Source organism: Cryptomeria japonica, chromosome 7 (genome assembly GCF_030272615.1).
Source record: "Cryptomeria japonica chromosome 7, Sugi_1.0, whole genome shotgun sequence".
Lineage (NCBI taxonomy): Eukaryota > Viridiplantae > Streptophyta > Pinopsida > Cupressales > Cupressaceae > Cryptomeria > Cryptomeria japonica.
In genome coordinates, this window is record NC_081411.1 from 280,000,082 (window position 1) to 280,014,565 (window position 14,484).

A 14,484-nucleotide genomic window follows, 5' to 3' on the forward strand; every position below is an offset into this window, starting at 1 on the left:
CCAAATCCGGATCTAATCCAGGCATATCAGCGTATGACCAGGCAAAGTTGATTTGTCGTTCTTTGAAGAAACTTATGAATTTTGACCTTTCGGACTCCGTCAATGATTGAGTTAGGAATATGTTGTGTGGAACCTCTTCTGTACCAATGTTTGTTTTGATAGTCACTTCTACCAACATGGATGAATTTTCCTCATATGATGCTGGGAGAATATCGAGCCTTCCATCTTCGGGTGCCTTGGAGAGGTTTTCACCCTCAGATACGTCTTATCTTTTTACTTTTTTGGGGTCAGACAGCGCCACAGTGTGGTTTTCGCCATAAGACCCTTGATTTGTTCTTATTTTCACATTTTTGCGACTGGAAGGTCCGACACCCTCACCAAAATATGCCATGCTATTGTGTTATATAGTGTATCCTGCTTTATGGTCTCCAGGGGGAAGATCACCCCGTATCCCCAGGTAGTCAATAAAAGCTTCATCATTTTGGAATGTGTCAAACTGTGTAGGTCCTTCATGATCCCAGTCAATGAGTTGGTGGTGAACAAGGGGAAGGTCGTTAATGTCTTCGAAGTTAGCGGAGCTAAGAGTGAAGATGTAATTATATTCGGGAATGTCAAGGTAATTATCGAGGTCATCGATGGCACTCTCCTCATCAGTCTCGATCGCAAGTGAATCCAAATTATCATCACTAGTAGCGCATTCTGGGATAGGTGTTCTCATCCTATGTGATTTCAACCTAGAACCTTGAGACAAGGACTGTGTGGAATCCTCATGGGTTGTTTCTTGACCAACTCTGAACTTGTTATAAAACTCCTCTTCTTCTGTGGGTTCATCTGGCTCTCTGAATGTCTCGGTAAGCTCGTAGTCATTGGAAGACTTGTCAGAACCCCATTCCCATTCATTGGAATCTGTGGAATAGCGATCCTCTTGTTGAATTTTGGCAGCTTTGATTTGTAAGGCTTCTTCTGTCTTTTGGGTGTGGACCTTGGAAGTTAAGAAACCAAGTCCTTTCGAGCGTTCCTTCTTGAAAGTCAATTCAGGTTGTAAAGGTTCAATGATGCCTTCTTTTCATAACCCCAGAGGGCTTTTTCCATCATACCCAAATTTTTGTAGAATTTTGAAGCCTTTGCCGTATTTCTCACATGGTAGATTGATGTGGTCTTGTGTTTCCTCTTCATTGTCTTTGAAAAGCATTTGGTACAAATCTTCTTCTTCTAGTTCACCCCATCTTTGAAAGGTAGTAGGGTCCCATTTGAGCATCATGATGGAGATTTGTTTGTTAGGGTGTGGTCTTCCATATTCTTTTGGGTAACTCATGACTTGTCGTAAGTACATGGTCTGATTTAAAGTATATTCCCCCATGCCTTTGTCCTGAAACTTGCCTTTAAGCTCACCTTGTTTTGATGTCGAAGGTTTTAATGACTCAGGATCAATGTATGCCGATGAAGGAACAACCTCACGATTACTGGGAATGATGGTCTCAGTCTTTGATTTCAGGGCATTGCAATATATGAATGGATTAGGATCACCGTTAACTATTACTTCCATGCCATTATGAGGAAACTTAATGCATTGGTGATATGTGGATGGGACTGCCCTCATTTCATGAATCCAAGGACGTCCTAGCAATATGTTATAAGTGAGATTTAAATCCAGGACTTGACAAAACACATCCTTTGTAACTGGCCCAAATCTGAGAGGTAAGATGACTGTGCCCTTGGATGAACGCTCTTCATCATCATGTGCTTTGATAGTAATTTTGTTTGTAGAATTCACAGCTTTATCAGAATATCCCAATTGTGTAATAGTGCTTAATGTGCAAATGTTTAGACCTACTCCTCCATCTATCAGGACTCATTTGATTCTATGTTTGTGTATGAAGGCTTCAATGTGTAAAGGTGCATTATGTGGCTGACTTACGGAGGCATCATCGGCTTCTGTGAAAGTAAGTGAATGTGGAACAGAAAGGTTTCCCACCATGGCTTGAAACTGGTCCACATTCAGATCAGTAGGAACGACAGTGTCTCTGAAGATTTTGTCAAGAATGGCTTTATGAGCACGGGATATGCGTAATAGCTCAAGGATGGAGATGAGCACGGGTGTCTTCCCTAACTGTTCTACAAGGTCATACTCAGGTTTGGTTGATGAGGAGGCAGTGTTCTTAGCTGGAGCACCTTGCAAAGTGAATTTACCTCGACAGGTTGTGACATTACATTTAGGGGTAGGTTCGGAAGAAGATCCAACACCTTTTAGGACAATCCTGGGTCTCTGAGTAGAATTATCAGATGCTTTGTCCTTGATGATAATGGTAGAGACATAATTGTCCATCGAGATGTGATTAATGGTTGAATCATAGTTGTAAGATGCTCTGGTATAGTTGGTTTGATCCTCTGTGGCTTTAGCTTTTCCCTTGTCATGTTTTGGGAATGGTTCCTTAAACATCTCATGTTCTTGATTGGACGAATGTCCCTCAATCTCAATATCACCTCTATCAATGAGATCTTGTATGATGTTCTTCAGTCGATGACAATTTCCTGTCTTATGACCCTTGCTCTTATGAAATTCATAATACTCATCATCATTCCACCAATTTGGTTTAACCTTTGGTTCATATGGAGGAAAATCTGGAACTGTGATTACCTTGTTTGCGACAAGCTTCTTGAAAACTGACTCAAGTGGTTCTCCCAATGGAGTGTACTTCCTTCGTGATCTGGAAGTTGTTTGAGTATTCACTTGATTGTTTGTAGAACTTGATCCCGAAAAGATGAATTTGGGTCGCATTGTGTTGGCATCAACAACACCATCATTGACTGTGTTCTTGTTTTTATTCCAAAATCTTGGCTTGTCTTTTCCTTTAAAGTCATCTTTGTTTTCCTTGAATATCTTGACGACTCCTTGTTCAATTAGGACCTTTTCTGTCGCTAAGCCTTTTTCAATAACGTCCTTGAAGGTGGACAAACAAGCTTTTCTTAGATCATAGCCAATGTCTTTGTTAACATTTTGGGTGAACATTTCTACCATTTGTTTTTGTGGAATTTCACAAGAGCATCTGCTGGCTAGATTTCTCCATCTTTGTAAGAATGATGCAAAAGATTCTCCCTCTTTTTGCTTAGTGTTGCAAAAAGTAGTGACTGATATGTCTATCTCTATGTTGTAGGAGAAATGTTGAATAAATGCCTCTGCTAAATCACCCCATGACTTAATACGAGGTGGAAGTTGGGAGAACCATTCCATAGCTTGATCACCTAGGCTTTGTGGGAATAATCTCATCAAATATGTCTCTTCTGCTGCTACCTCAATGCAGGCTGTGAAAAAATATCTTATGTGTGCCTTAGGATCCCCTTTTCCTCTGTACTTATCAACTTTAGGTGTCACAAAGTGTGTAGGAAAAGGAGGCATTGGAATGCTCTTGTCAAATGGATAAGGACATATGTCTCTCATTGTGTATGTTGGCTTTGGTGTATTTATGTCCTCCATTTTCTTTTGTAAGTCCCTGATTTGTTGCTCCAAATTGCTCTTAGGTGGAGATCGACTTCTTGGACCATATCCTATGTTTGAGGTACCCATTGGAGGAGGAGCATGTTGCATATATGGATGATATTGATCATACACATGTTCATATGGAGGAGGTCTGTAATGATGCTGCGTATATGGACCACTTGGTATAGATTCATGTTGAGAAACACCATATCTATTTTGTGCATGTATACCATACTCTACAGGCATGTCATGTTATAATGTGTTGCCCCCAAATTTGACGCGGGGTTTCCTTGTGTCCAAATTTTGAGCATGCCTTTGAATATCCACTTGCTTTGGTGGTTGATCCTTAGCATTGATATGTGATTGAACATATTTCTCTCCTTAAGATTTCCATAATGGTCTGCGAAGGTAAGTATCATATGTTTGACCATGTGTATGTGGGACCTCTAGTTTTTGAAGCAAAGCTGATGGTGATTCAGGTACCATATGTGGTCCTCTATTGCCTCCACTATTAGGTCTCCTTTTATCCATGTTGGAGTGAGGTTGTTGCAAAGGTCGATTTTCCATTATTTGAGACATGTCAAAATCATGAGGTATCTTGGCTCCACTTTGTGCCATCATTTGTAAGAAGTATTGTCTATCCCTCCTCATTATTTCCTCAACCAATCGATTGAAATGGGGACTCATAATGGATTCTTCCACATCTGCTGAATGTACTGAAAAGTTGTCCATATTGTCATTATGTGTAGCATTGTTGTTTATAGTGTCCATGTTCTCAACATTTGGAATGTTTCTATAGGCATCCATGTCAGGTAATGTAGTATGATCAGAATTGAAAAAGATATCATTCATACTCATAAGAACTCATGTTTGCGGACTCTTGAGCCTCTTTAGTTTCTCTCCTAGATTTTTGAAGACGGGTTTCAACCATGAACTAGGTATTGACCAAGATGTGTGAGACTAGATGAAAAATGGAAAGAGTATGGAAGACCAAGAGTTGGATGGAATGTAAATGAATCTGAAGTGTACTTGCAATGTCCAAAGTGTAAGACCAAGTATGTATGTAGTAGAGTAGCTGTGACTTCCAAAGAGAGGATAGTTTCTCTTGATGAGGTAAGTTGACCTTGACTCTAAGTAAGACCAAATGAGACCCAAATGTAAGAAACCTTGATGAGGGACCACTTAGGAAAGTGTTGTTGTATGTAGTGTGTTGACAAAGTATAGTGAGGACAAGCAAGTGACCTTTTGACTCAAGTTTAGACAAGTGTGATTGTAAAGTGAGATGTGAAGCAATGATGGATATTGTGAGACCCAAAGACAGGTTGAATGCTAAATGAAACCCTGGAGAAATGACCTAGGAAGCTCAAGAATTCTGAAACTGACTGTGTTTGTTTGCTGGACTGTAACAATTTTTCAATTCTGAACACAAACGCGCCTGTATACTTCACAGACGCGGTTTCCTGAGGCAGACGTGGCTCTGTTTAACACAGACGCGTTTCTGAGATTTTTTTTGCAAAGTGTAATGTTGACTGTTGGAACACAGATGCGATTCTGCCCTTCACAGACGCGGTTATACAACACAGACATTATTATGTCCGACACAGACGCGTTTCTATAAAATTTGTGCATTTTTTTCAATCTATGAAGTCGTTTTGTTGTGACCAAATCTGACTTTTTGACTATTTTTTTGTGACAAGAGGACACAGTGTTGATGAAGACCCAATGTTTGCAAGTGTCTAGACTCAAAATGACTCCAAGAAAAGTGTGTTGTTTGATGTAAAAATGTTTTGCATACACTTGAAGACACAAAAGACACAATGTTTTGCTGTTTGGTCTTGAATGTTTTGAATGTTTAAAATAAGTCAAGCACAATTCTTATGGCTGGCCAAGACAATTGTTGTTGATCCCACATGGGGTTTTACCCCCGAGGCTACGCTATTCAGAGTGGATACTTAGATTCTTGACCTCACTGGCTCCACCCTCGGCACTCACTTCTCGGGTCAGCCAAGCATCAGTCCCCACGAAAACTCCCCGTGGCGAACTTTGTATCTCTACTAAGAACCGTATGTGTGTGGGCCGCTACCAGAGGTCTGACCTCCTGCCCCAACAACTAGAAGGATTTGGGCTTCTAAAACAAAAAGGTGCTAGTAAGGGCATCCGCTCGTGTGGCCATACATGCGGCACTTTCAGCTCTGTAAATACAGAAGGCTCCCAGCCGTTAGGGGTTACGCCCTACAACTGATCAAATAAATTTGACCAAACGGGTTTATGGGGAGACATAGTGTCGGTATGAACTAATCAGCACACGTTATTCATAGTTTTCACCATGAATACATTTGTTTATAGTGGTTTGGAAGAGGTGGGTTTTCCTCGCTACCACTTGGGTCGTTCTCTTCTCACTAGTAGTCCTAATGACCACATGGGAAGACAGGCCCTCTAAAGATTAAACAAAAAGAGCCTATTGCTCAAGACACAAAAGACAATGATTCAATTTTAGTGCACCAATTGAAGTGTTTGCTAGTCTATGAAAACAAGGCACACAATAAAAAACCAAAAACCCTTGCCAAGGACCTGCAACAAAGAGTTGTTAGTAGTTTGGATTGTTTCAAATGATCACCCCTTCCTGCAAGCACACAAGTCAGGTAAATTTTAAATCCAAAAGACTTTGTGAAAATAGGGGCCTTTAACCAAATGATTTAGTTTTCAAGACAAGCTGCACCAATCTCGTTAGCTAGATCTGAAAATGTTAGCTCAAAATAAACCAGATCTGAAACCCTAAATGCAAAATTCAAAAACTGAATCAATAAAAACCCAAAATTTGAAACTGGTGAACACAGACGCGATTACCCTCAACACAGACATGACTTCATGACACAGACGCTACTTCATGACATAGACGTGGTTCTGTGAGACACAGACGCGACTACAGAACTCAGACGCGGCTAAAAACAGCGCAAACTCGACTTTATAACACAGACGCGCTTCTTGGGACCTGCAAAATAAAATATTGCCAATAACACAGACCCGACTCCAGATGTCGTAGATGCGCCAGAAAATCAAAAATGTGATCCGAAAGTACGCAGACGCGAAAATATCAAAATGCTACCGAAAACGTCAGATCTGCAGCTTTAAAATACAAAATCTGCAACAAGGAAGTTAAATGCAAAAAGGGACAAGTGTCCCACCGGGCATGCCAAAATGTATATGGTGAAAATGGATAACAATAATAACAATATTGAAAGGCTAAATGAATTCAACCACAAAACCCTAGCCTAACAACAACAAAGATCCACCATAACATATGAAGATTACCTAAGACAATGCAAATCAAATGAAATCACAAAGATTATACCATCACATGTCCAATAGGGTTTGGATCTCCATTCTTCCTATCTCCATTGATCTTGCTTGATATATTTGCTCTCAGATTTTATGTGTGCACAAGAGCTCAACAAAGAATGGAATGTGGTTGCTAGTAGGATCATAGTGTAGTCAAGTGCATAAAAGATGATTAGAATGCATAGAACGATTAGGGTTTGATAATGAAGGAAGCATCTCCTTATATAGAAGACACTATATGAAATGGAGGGATAAGATTGAGAGGTGTAAAATGAGGTCGGCTATGATTAGAGGGTAGGTAAAAGAAATAATAAAATAATGAAAGGGGTAGGTAGTGTATGAATTAAGAGATGAATGACATGTGTCATGGGTAGAAAAGGCTAATGAATTAATTAAATAAATAAAGATTTATTTAATTAATAGAAGAAGTGGGATAATTAAATAAATAAAATATTTATTTAATTTAGGAAAATGATAATTTAAATAAATAAATGTATTTATTTAAATGAGAAATAAGGCTAGAAGAGGATAAATGAATTAATTAAATAAATAAAGATTTATTTAATTAATAGAAGAATTAAGCTTAGATAATTAATTAAATAAAATATTTATTTAATTAGACATGACAATTTTAGGTGTCTACAATAACCAACCATTAAAAATGACTACCTATTTAAGAAGGTAATTGTCTAATAAAGGAAGAGATAGTGACAAGAATCACAATATTGAATGCTTTAATGGGACCAATAGCTAATAGAATGCAACTGTGATGAAAATACATTTTTTTAAATCAAAATGCTAGAGCCTGTAATATATTAAGTAGATAAAAAGATATTACAATAAGAGAAGAGAAAATGAAAGAAAGAAGAGGGGAAAGAAGGACACCCTTCACACATATATTCTAGTAACGAACAACCAAAACGATGAGAGGACTTCAAAGAGAGTGACAAAAAACAAGTCCTCCCGACCCCGCAAATAACCACCCTAGACTGCTCCAAAACATGGGTTTTGAAACATATCAAATATCTTAAATCATGATCTTTACCCGAATCATTTGAGAGAACTCAAGTAGAATTATTCCTTCCACAAAATTTATTCTACTACCTTAGATTCAAGAAAATGAGTTCCCTACAAGTTTCTTGAAAAATATTTTCTCCGTGAACTGGTATTACAGAGGCTAAGGGAAAAGCAATTAGGAATCTTTCCAAGTCCATGCGCTTCCAAGCCCTTTATGAAAAAAACCTATTCCATTTTTTGTCACAAAAAAATCATCTTGAGCTTCATCTTAGTCACACCAAAATCCAATTATATCATGCCAAAATTCTATATTAGTATCCCCATTCCTTGAGTCAACAAAAATTGGAGAAATTCTTCAAAACAAATTTTCAACAACCATTTTTTTGAATCTTGAGAGTAGGCAGTGTCTGAAGGACGGGGAAAAGAAAACTCATACCTATGAGGGTATACCTGGGAATGAATGTGTAGTTTCCTCAAAGCTACAAACTTAGAAAAAGTATTTTAAAACACGGGTTCCCCAATTAGAAAGGCATATGTCTGTATCCAAATGTGCTAGGAAGCTGGGGAAACAAACCTGAAGTCATGAACAAAAGACACATGCATAGACCTAGAAACTGATTCTTGTATAGTTTCAAACTTGATAAAAATACCTCTTAGCCATGTATCCCCTGTGCAAAAATCATAAATGGCTAGTTGAGCATTTAATTCTTCCCAATTGAACAGTGAAGAATGTAGCAACGAACCAATCACGAGCTTGGTGAAATCTATTGAGAACAATAAGTTCATAATCATGGATGCCAATCTTGAAACAATCAAAGATGGAGAAGCAAAGGGGTTGGCAAGTAACTGTATATGGTGAAAATGGATAACAACAATATTGAAAGACTAAATGAATTCAACCGCAAAACCCTAGTCTAACAACAACAAAGATCCACCATAACATATGAAGATTACCTAAGACAATGCAAATCAAATGAAAGCACAAAGATTATACCATCACATGTCCAAGAGGGTTTGAATCTCCATTCTTCCTATCTCCATTGATCTTGCTTGATATATTTGCTCTCAGATTTTATGTGCACAAGAGCTCAACAAAGAACGAAAATGTGATTGCAAGTAGGCTTGATTATATATGCAAGTTCGAAAGCGTAGTCGGGGTTGAATGCATAGTGAGGTAATCAATTGATTAGGATGCATAGTTTGATTAGGGTTGATAATGAAGGAAGCATCTCCTTATATAGAAGACACTATATGAAATGGAGGGATAAGATTGAGAGGTATAAAAGATAAATGGTCGACTATGATTAGAGGGTAGGTAAAAGAAATAATAAAATAATGAGGGTAGGTAGTGTAGGAATTAAGAGATGAATGGCATGTGTCATAGGTAGAAAAGGTTAATGAATTAATTAAATAAATAAAGATTCATTTAATTAATAGAAGAATAGGGATCAATTAAATAAATAAGATATTTATTTAATTTAAGAAAAGGTAATTTAAATAAATAAATGTATTTATTTAAATGAGAAATAAGGCTAGAAGAGGATAAATGAAATAATTAAATAAATAAAGATATTTATTTAATTAGACTGGACAATTTTAGGTGTCTACAGTAACCATTCTTCCCCAATTATCCTTCAAACCACCCAATAAATATTGAAACATGGAATTGTGAATGCGTCATTGAGATAAAAGGGATGCACAATCCCCTGTGGTTGAATTTCATAAAAATCATCCTATAGTAAAATTCTCAATGCCATGACTCTTCCAAAAGAACTAACGCTGCTTCAGGAAGAAAAGAAGATTTAGAATCCCATATTAAATACTCCAGGAACATGTGATAGATTTGTGATGCAAGCCAAGAGGAAATTTTCTCGGGCGAGTTATTGCAAAACTAATACATCTTTGTCCAAAATATTCGAATTTTCCATTCATTGTACTTCCATCTGCTTTAGATTATCTCAAAGTTTGAAGATAATTACAAATTTCATGCGAGAAACCATCATCCACGCATGAGGAAGGAAATTGGTATGCACAAAACAATTTGACAGGTGGTAGTTTTTTATGTTTAATTTTGTTCAAATCCACCAACTTGCGAGAGACTCTAGGCTTGCCGAGTTTGCACGAGGGAGAAAAATACTCTTTTTAACAACCCATAAGGGGATCTCTCTACTTCATCATTACTAAATAGATCATGCATAAAATTTGATTGTGAATTTTTTTCCAATTTTGAATTGATTTTTAAAACCTTAGCTCTTTCAAAGAAACAAAATATTCTCCAAAAGGGAACCAAGAAGAGAGGGAATAGATAGGTCGATATTGGACATAGACAAAACATAAGGAGAAAATTGTTATTAGGATCCCATATCCAACTGCATTTGCATACTAAGGTTTATGTCATCCTAAACTTGAGAAGGAGATATAAATTTTTCCTCATTTGAATCTCACCCCCTATTAGCCAATAAATCGACTAAATGATTTACCTCCCTAAAATAGTGCATAATGCTATATCCCTCTAAAGTTGAGATCCTTTCTTTGATTTCTTGTATGATGTAATCTATCTTCCAATTTGGAGCATGAAGATGTTTTAGGGGTGATATTATATTCATGGAATCCCCTTCAATTTCTAAAAAAATTATCTTCTCTGAGATGGCCAAATTGATACCAAATGAAAGATCTCTTGCGTCTGCCATATTGTTTGAGTCATTAGGAATCCATGCATATCTTTCTTTCATAACTTGACTTTTTGGGTTTCTATTCACAATCCCAATTCTAGAGACTCCTGGATTACCCCTCAGATTCCCATCAAAGTTCAACTTAAAGAAGTGCATTTGAGGAGGTCCCCATCGAACTTCTTTCCTATTTACCCCTTTTTTTGTATTTACCATTAGGCTTTCCTTAAAAGGAACTTTAAAAATTTTGAGTTTGACATTAAGTCATTATCCCAAGAAATATAGGGGGAGTCCTTTTTTTTGTACTTGACTGCATAAGCATTTATTGACTTTGAAATTTCCATTTCTATCTTAGTTATAATCTTATGCACCTTCTTGTATTCTTTTCGAAAATTTCGTCTATTCCTTTCCCACCAAAGGTTGCAAATGAGTATAGTGAGAGATACTTCCCATATTACTGCAAAAAATGAATCCTTAAAGAGTTTTGGCTATGATTCAAATACCTCTGACGGTGTCAATTGTAAAGGAGACTTACATCCTAGTTTATGAAGTAACCAGTTCCAACAATCTTGTGCCAGTACACAACCCATTAATAGTTGGTCTGTTGACTTAGTGTATTTATTGCATTATACACATTCAAAAGACAATACATTATTCTTAAATCAGTCAGTCTATCATGAGTTGATTCTCTTCCCTTTAAGGCCAGTCATGCAATTGCTCCTGATTTTTGTAAACCACATCCTTTCAACAAAATAAATATTTTCTAGATGGTTGTTCTGATTGCTATGAAGTCAACTCCTTGAAGCTCTCTCTTACTATATATGATCCTGAGAGAGATGCAAGCCATATTAGTTTGTCACTTGTCCCATTGAACAAAACCAGTCTATAAATTATTCAGATATGAGCCTCTATTTCTATTGTTTTGGGACAAAAAATTTATCTAAATGCTTCCATTGACCCCTCCAAATACCATCAATCAATACCAATTGAAAGTATTTACTTAGAAAAGGACCCCAAGAGGTCTGCAAAGCTGCTTTGATATCACCCAAACCAATAATACTATCCATGGGGGGATATCTATTCCATGAATCCTCCCAAAATCTTATCAGTCTTCTATTGTCAACAATCCATGTTAACTTTGGAAGTAGATTCTCTCTATATTTTAGGAGAAAAGCGCACATCTTTGAGCCTTTTGGTGGATCTAGAACTGTGAATTTTCTTTCTGTATCCTCTGAATCAAGGTACTTACTTCTAATTATAGATGACCAGACTGAGGTGGTATCCGAATATAGTTTCTACACAAGCTTAGTGCCTAAATCAATGTTTTTATTGTCTAAATCTTGGATGCCTACCCCACCATGGAATTTAGGAAAGCATACTTTCTCCCAAGCCAAGAAGTGTATTTCATTTTTTGAGTCTATGTTTCCCTTCCACAAATATTTTTTAAGAAGAGACTCCAAATAATCTTTAATCTTGGAGGGCATGGGAAGGAATCAGATATTATAATTCAGAATTGATGCTAGGACTGATTTAATAAACAATCACAGCTAGAGATAACCAATTGTTCTTCCAGGAATCTATCCTACTTTTTATCAAATAGACTATGGTTTCCCAGTAGAATCCTTTATTAGCTCTTGAGAACAAAGGTATACCTAGACACTTACAAGGTAAGTTAGCTTGCTTAAAACCAAGAGTGGATAAAAGTTTTTTTAATAAAATGGGTGACTAGTGGAAAATCAAAATCTTTGACTTGGTCTCACTCACAAGTTGGCCTGAAACATCACCATACAATTGGAGATCTCTTTTGATGACCTTTTCCTCCTTGACCGATGCCTCTCCAAAAAATATTATATCATCATCAATAAGACAATGTGTGACCGCTACCTAACTTTGAGGAATCTAAATTACCTTCCAAGAAGAAGAGTTGTTAAGAGCTGATATCATTATGCTAAAAGCCTCTGCCATAATAATGAAAAGGGATGGTGAGAGTGAATTGCCTTGTCTAACCCCTTGGGAAAAAGACACAAAACCTATTGGACTACCATTTACTAGTACTGAAAAATTTGCTCTTGATATACAAGAGAGAATCCATTTACACAATAATTTTGAGAAACCAAATTTGAGGATTTGGTGTAGGAACTTCCAGTTTACCCTATTGTATGATTTGAGCATATCAAGTTTAACCATCATTGCTTCTTTTTTGTGACATATGACTGAATGGATAATTTCATGCATTGTTAGGGCCCCTTCAACCGTTTGCCTACGTGGAACAAAACCTCCTTGCTGTTTGGAAATAATCTTAGGGATGAAATGTGCAAATCTTATTGAAATGGATTTGGTAATAATTTTACAGATTGTATTGCATAGTGATATTGGTCTAAAATCCATTAAAGATATTGTATTAGACATTTTAGGAACAAGAGCAATTATTTTAGTGTTAAGTTGTTTTAACATATTACCATGCTTTCTAGATTCCTCAACCAATTGCCACACTTCCATACCCAAAAAAATCCAATACTTTTGAAAGAAGAGATCTAGAAAACCATCTGATCCTGAAGCCTTATCAGGATGCATGGAGAAGACTACTTTCTTCACTTCCTCCAATGAGAAGGGTTTTCTCTAGTAATTTGAGAAATTAGATGGTTTTCTCTCTTCATTTTTACCAAAGCATGAAAGAACTTAGTGTTCCTATCTCCTTCTTGAAGCCAGGCCTCTCTGGACTTTTGTTTTTAGAAAAGTTCTTCCCTTTTCAATATTTCTTGGAGTTGCAAAGTAAGTAAATTTTGTTGTTTCTGAGACTCCTGATTTATGCCCTTTTGTATAATATCCTCATTCAAATTTTATAACCTATCTTCAAGATGTTCTTTTGAGTGAAATATGTTCTTGAAAACTGAGATATTCCATTCTTTAATTCTTGATTTAATCCATTGTAATTTTTTATAAAACTTAAAAATCTTTGAACCCTGAAAAAAAGGGGCAGACAACCACCATTATGGTAACTTAGGAAGAAAAGTGACATCTCTGAACCACATTTGTTGAAATTTGAAAGATGCTACACCTTTTTGGAATATGGAAGTCAATGTTATATGCACTTGTAGCGCGAAATGATCAAACCCTAATAAAGGTAAAATCTTGGCTTTTGGAAGGTTAAATGAGGCTTTCCATATAGGATAAAGTGGAAATCTATGTAACCATTCCATAATATAAAAAAACCTTCCCTTGTATTAGTCCTAGTGTACAATCCATTTAATGACATACAATATTTTAGAGCATTTGAATCTATAAATTTATTGAATTCTTGCATTGACTTTGGGGAAGGAATGATGCCACCACACTTATCCCTTGAGGAGAGAACGACATTGAAATATCCTCCTAGAATTACTGGATCCTCTGGAAAATTTAGTAAAGTTAAAGCTAGACCACATTCCAAACTGCTTTCGTTCCCCTTTTTTGAATTTGGTCCATATACTAGGATCCAATGAAAAGATGCTAAATTAGAAATCACTTTGATATGAATAAATTTTTCTTTAATTGTGATAACATCCACTCTTCCCAGACCTGGATTCCAAAGGATTTCCAGACCTCCCGATGCTCCAATCGAAGGAGAAGTAACATATTTCCATTTTTTTCAATTTTTAAAATGCTGCATCTCAACATTTTCCCCAAATTATCACTTGAATTAGAAAGATATCAGCCCCACAATTCTTTCTTTGAGATTTGAAAAGGTACCTTTTCTAGGGGCATTAATTCCCCTAACGCTCCAAGTCACAATTCTCATTGGTTCTTCGGAGAGCTCTCCACTCTTCAGGGGCAAAATTTACGATCTAGTTTAGATTGAATTCCTGCTTTTACCTCATCTCTAGTTGTCTTTGCCACTCTCTTCTTTTTTGGTAGTCTTCCCACTCCCCCTTTAGGCTTACAATCTACAACTTCTTTTTTAGATCTTCTCTAGTAGATGGAGCATACAGCTTGTGGAAGTTC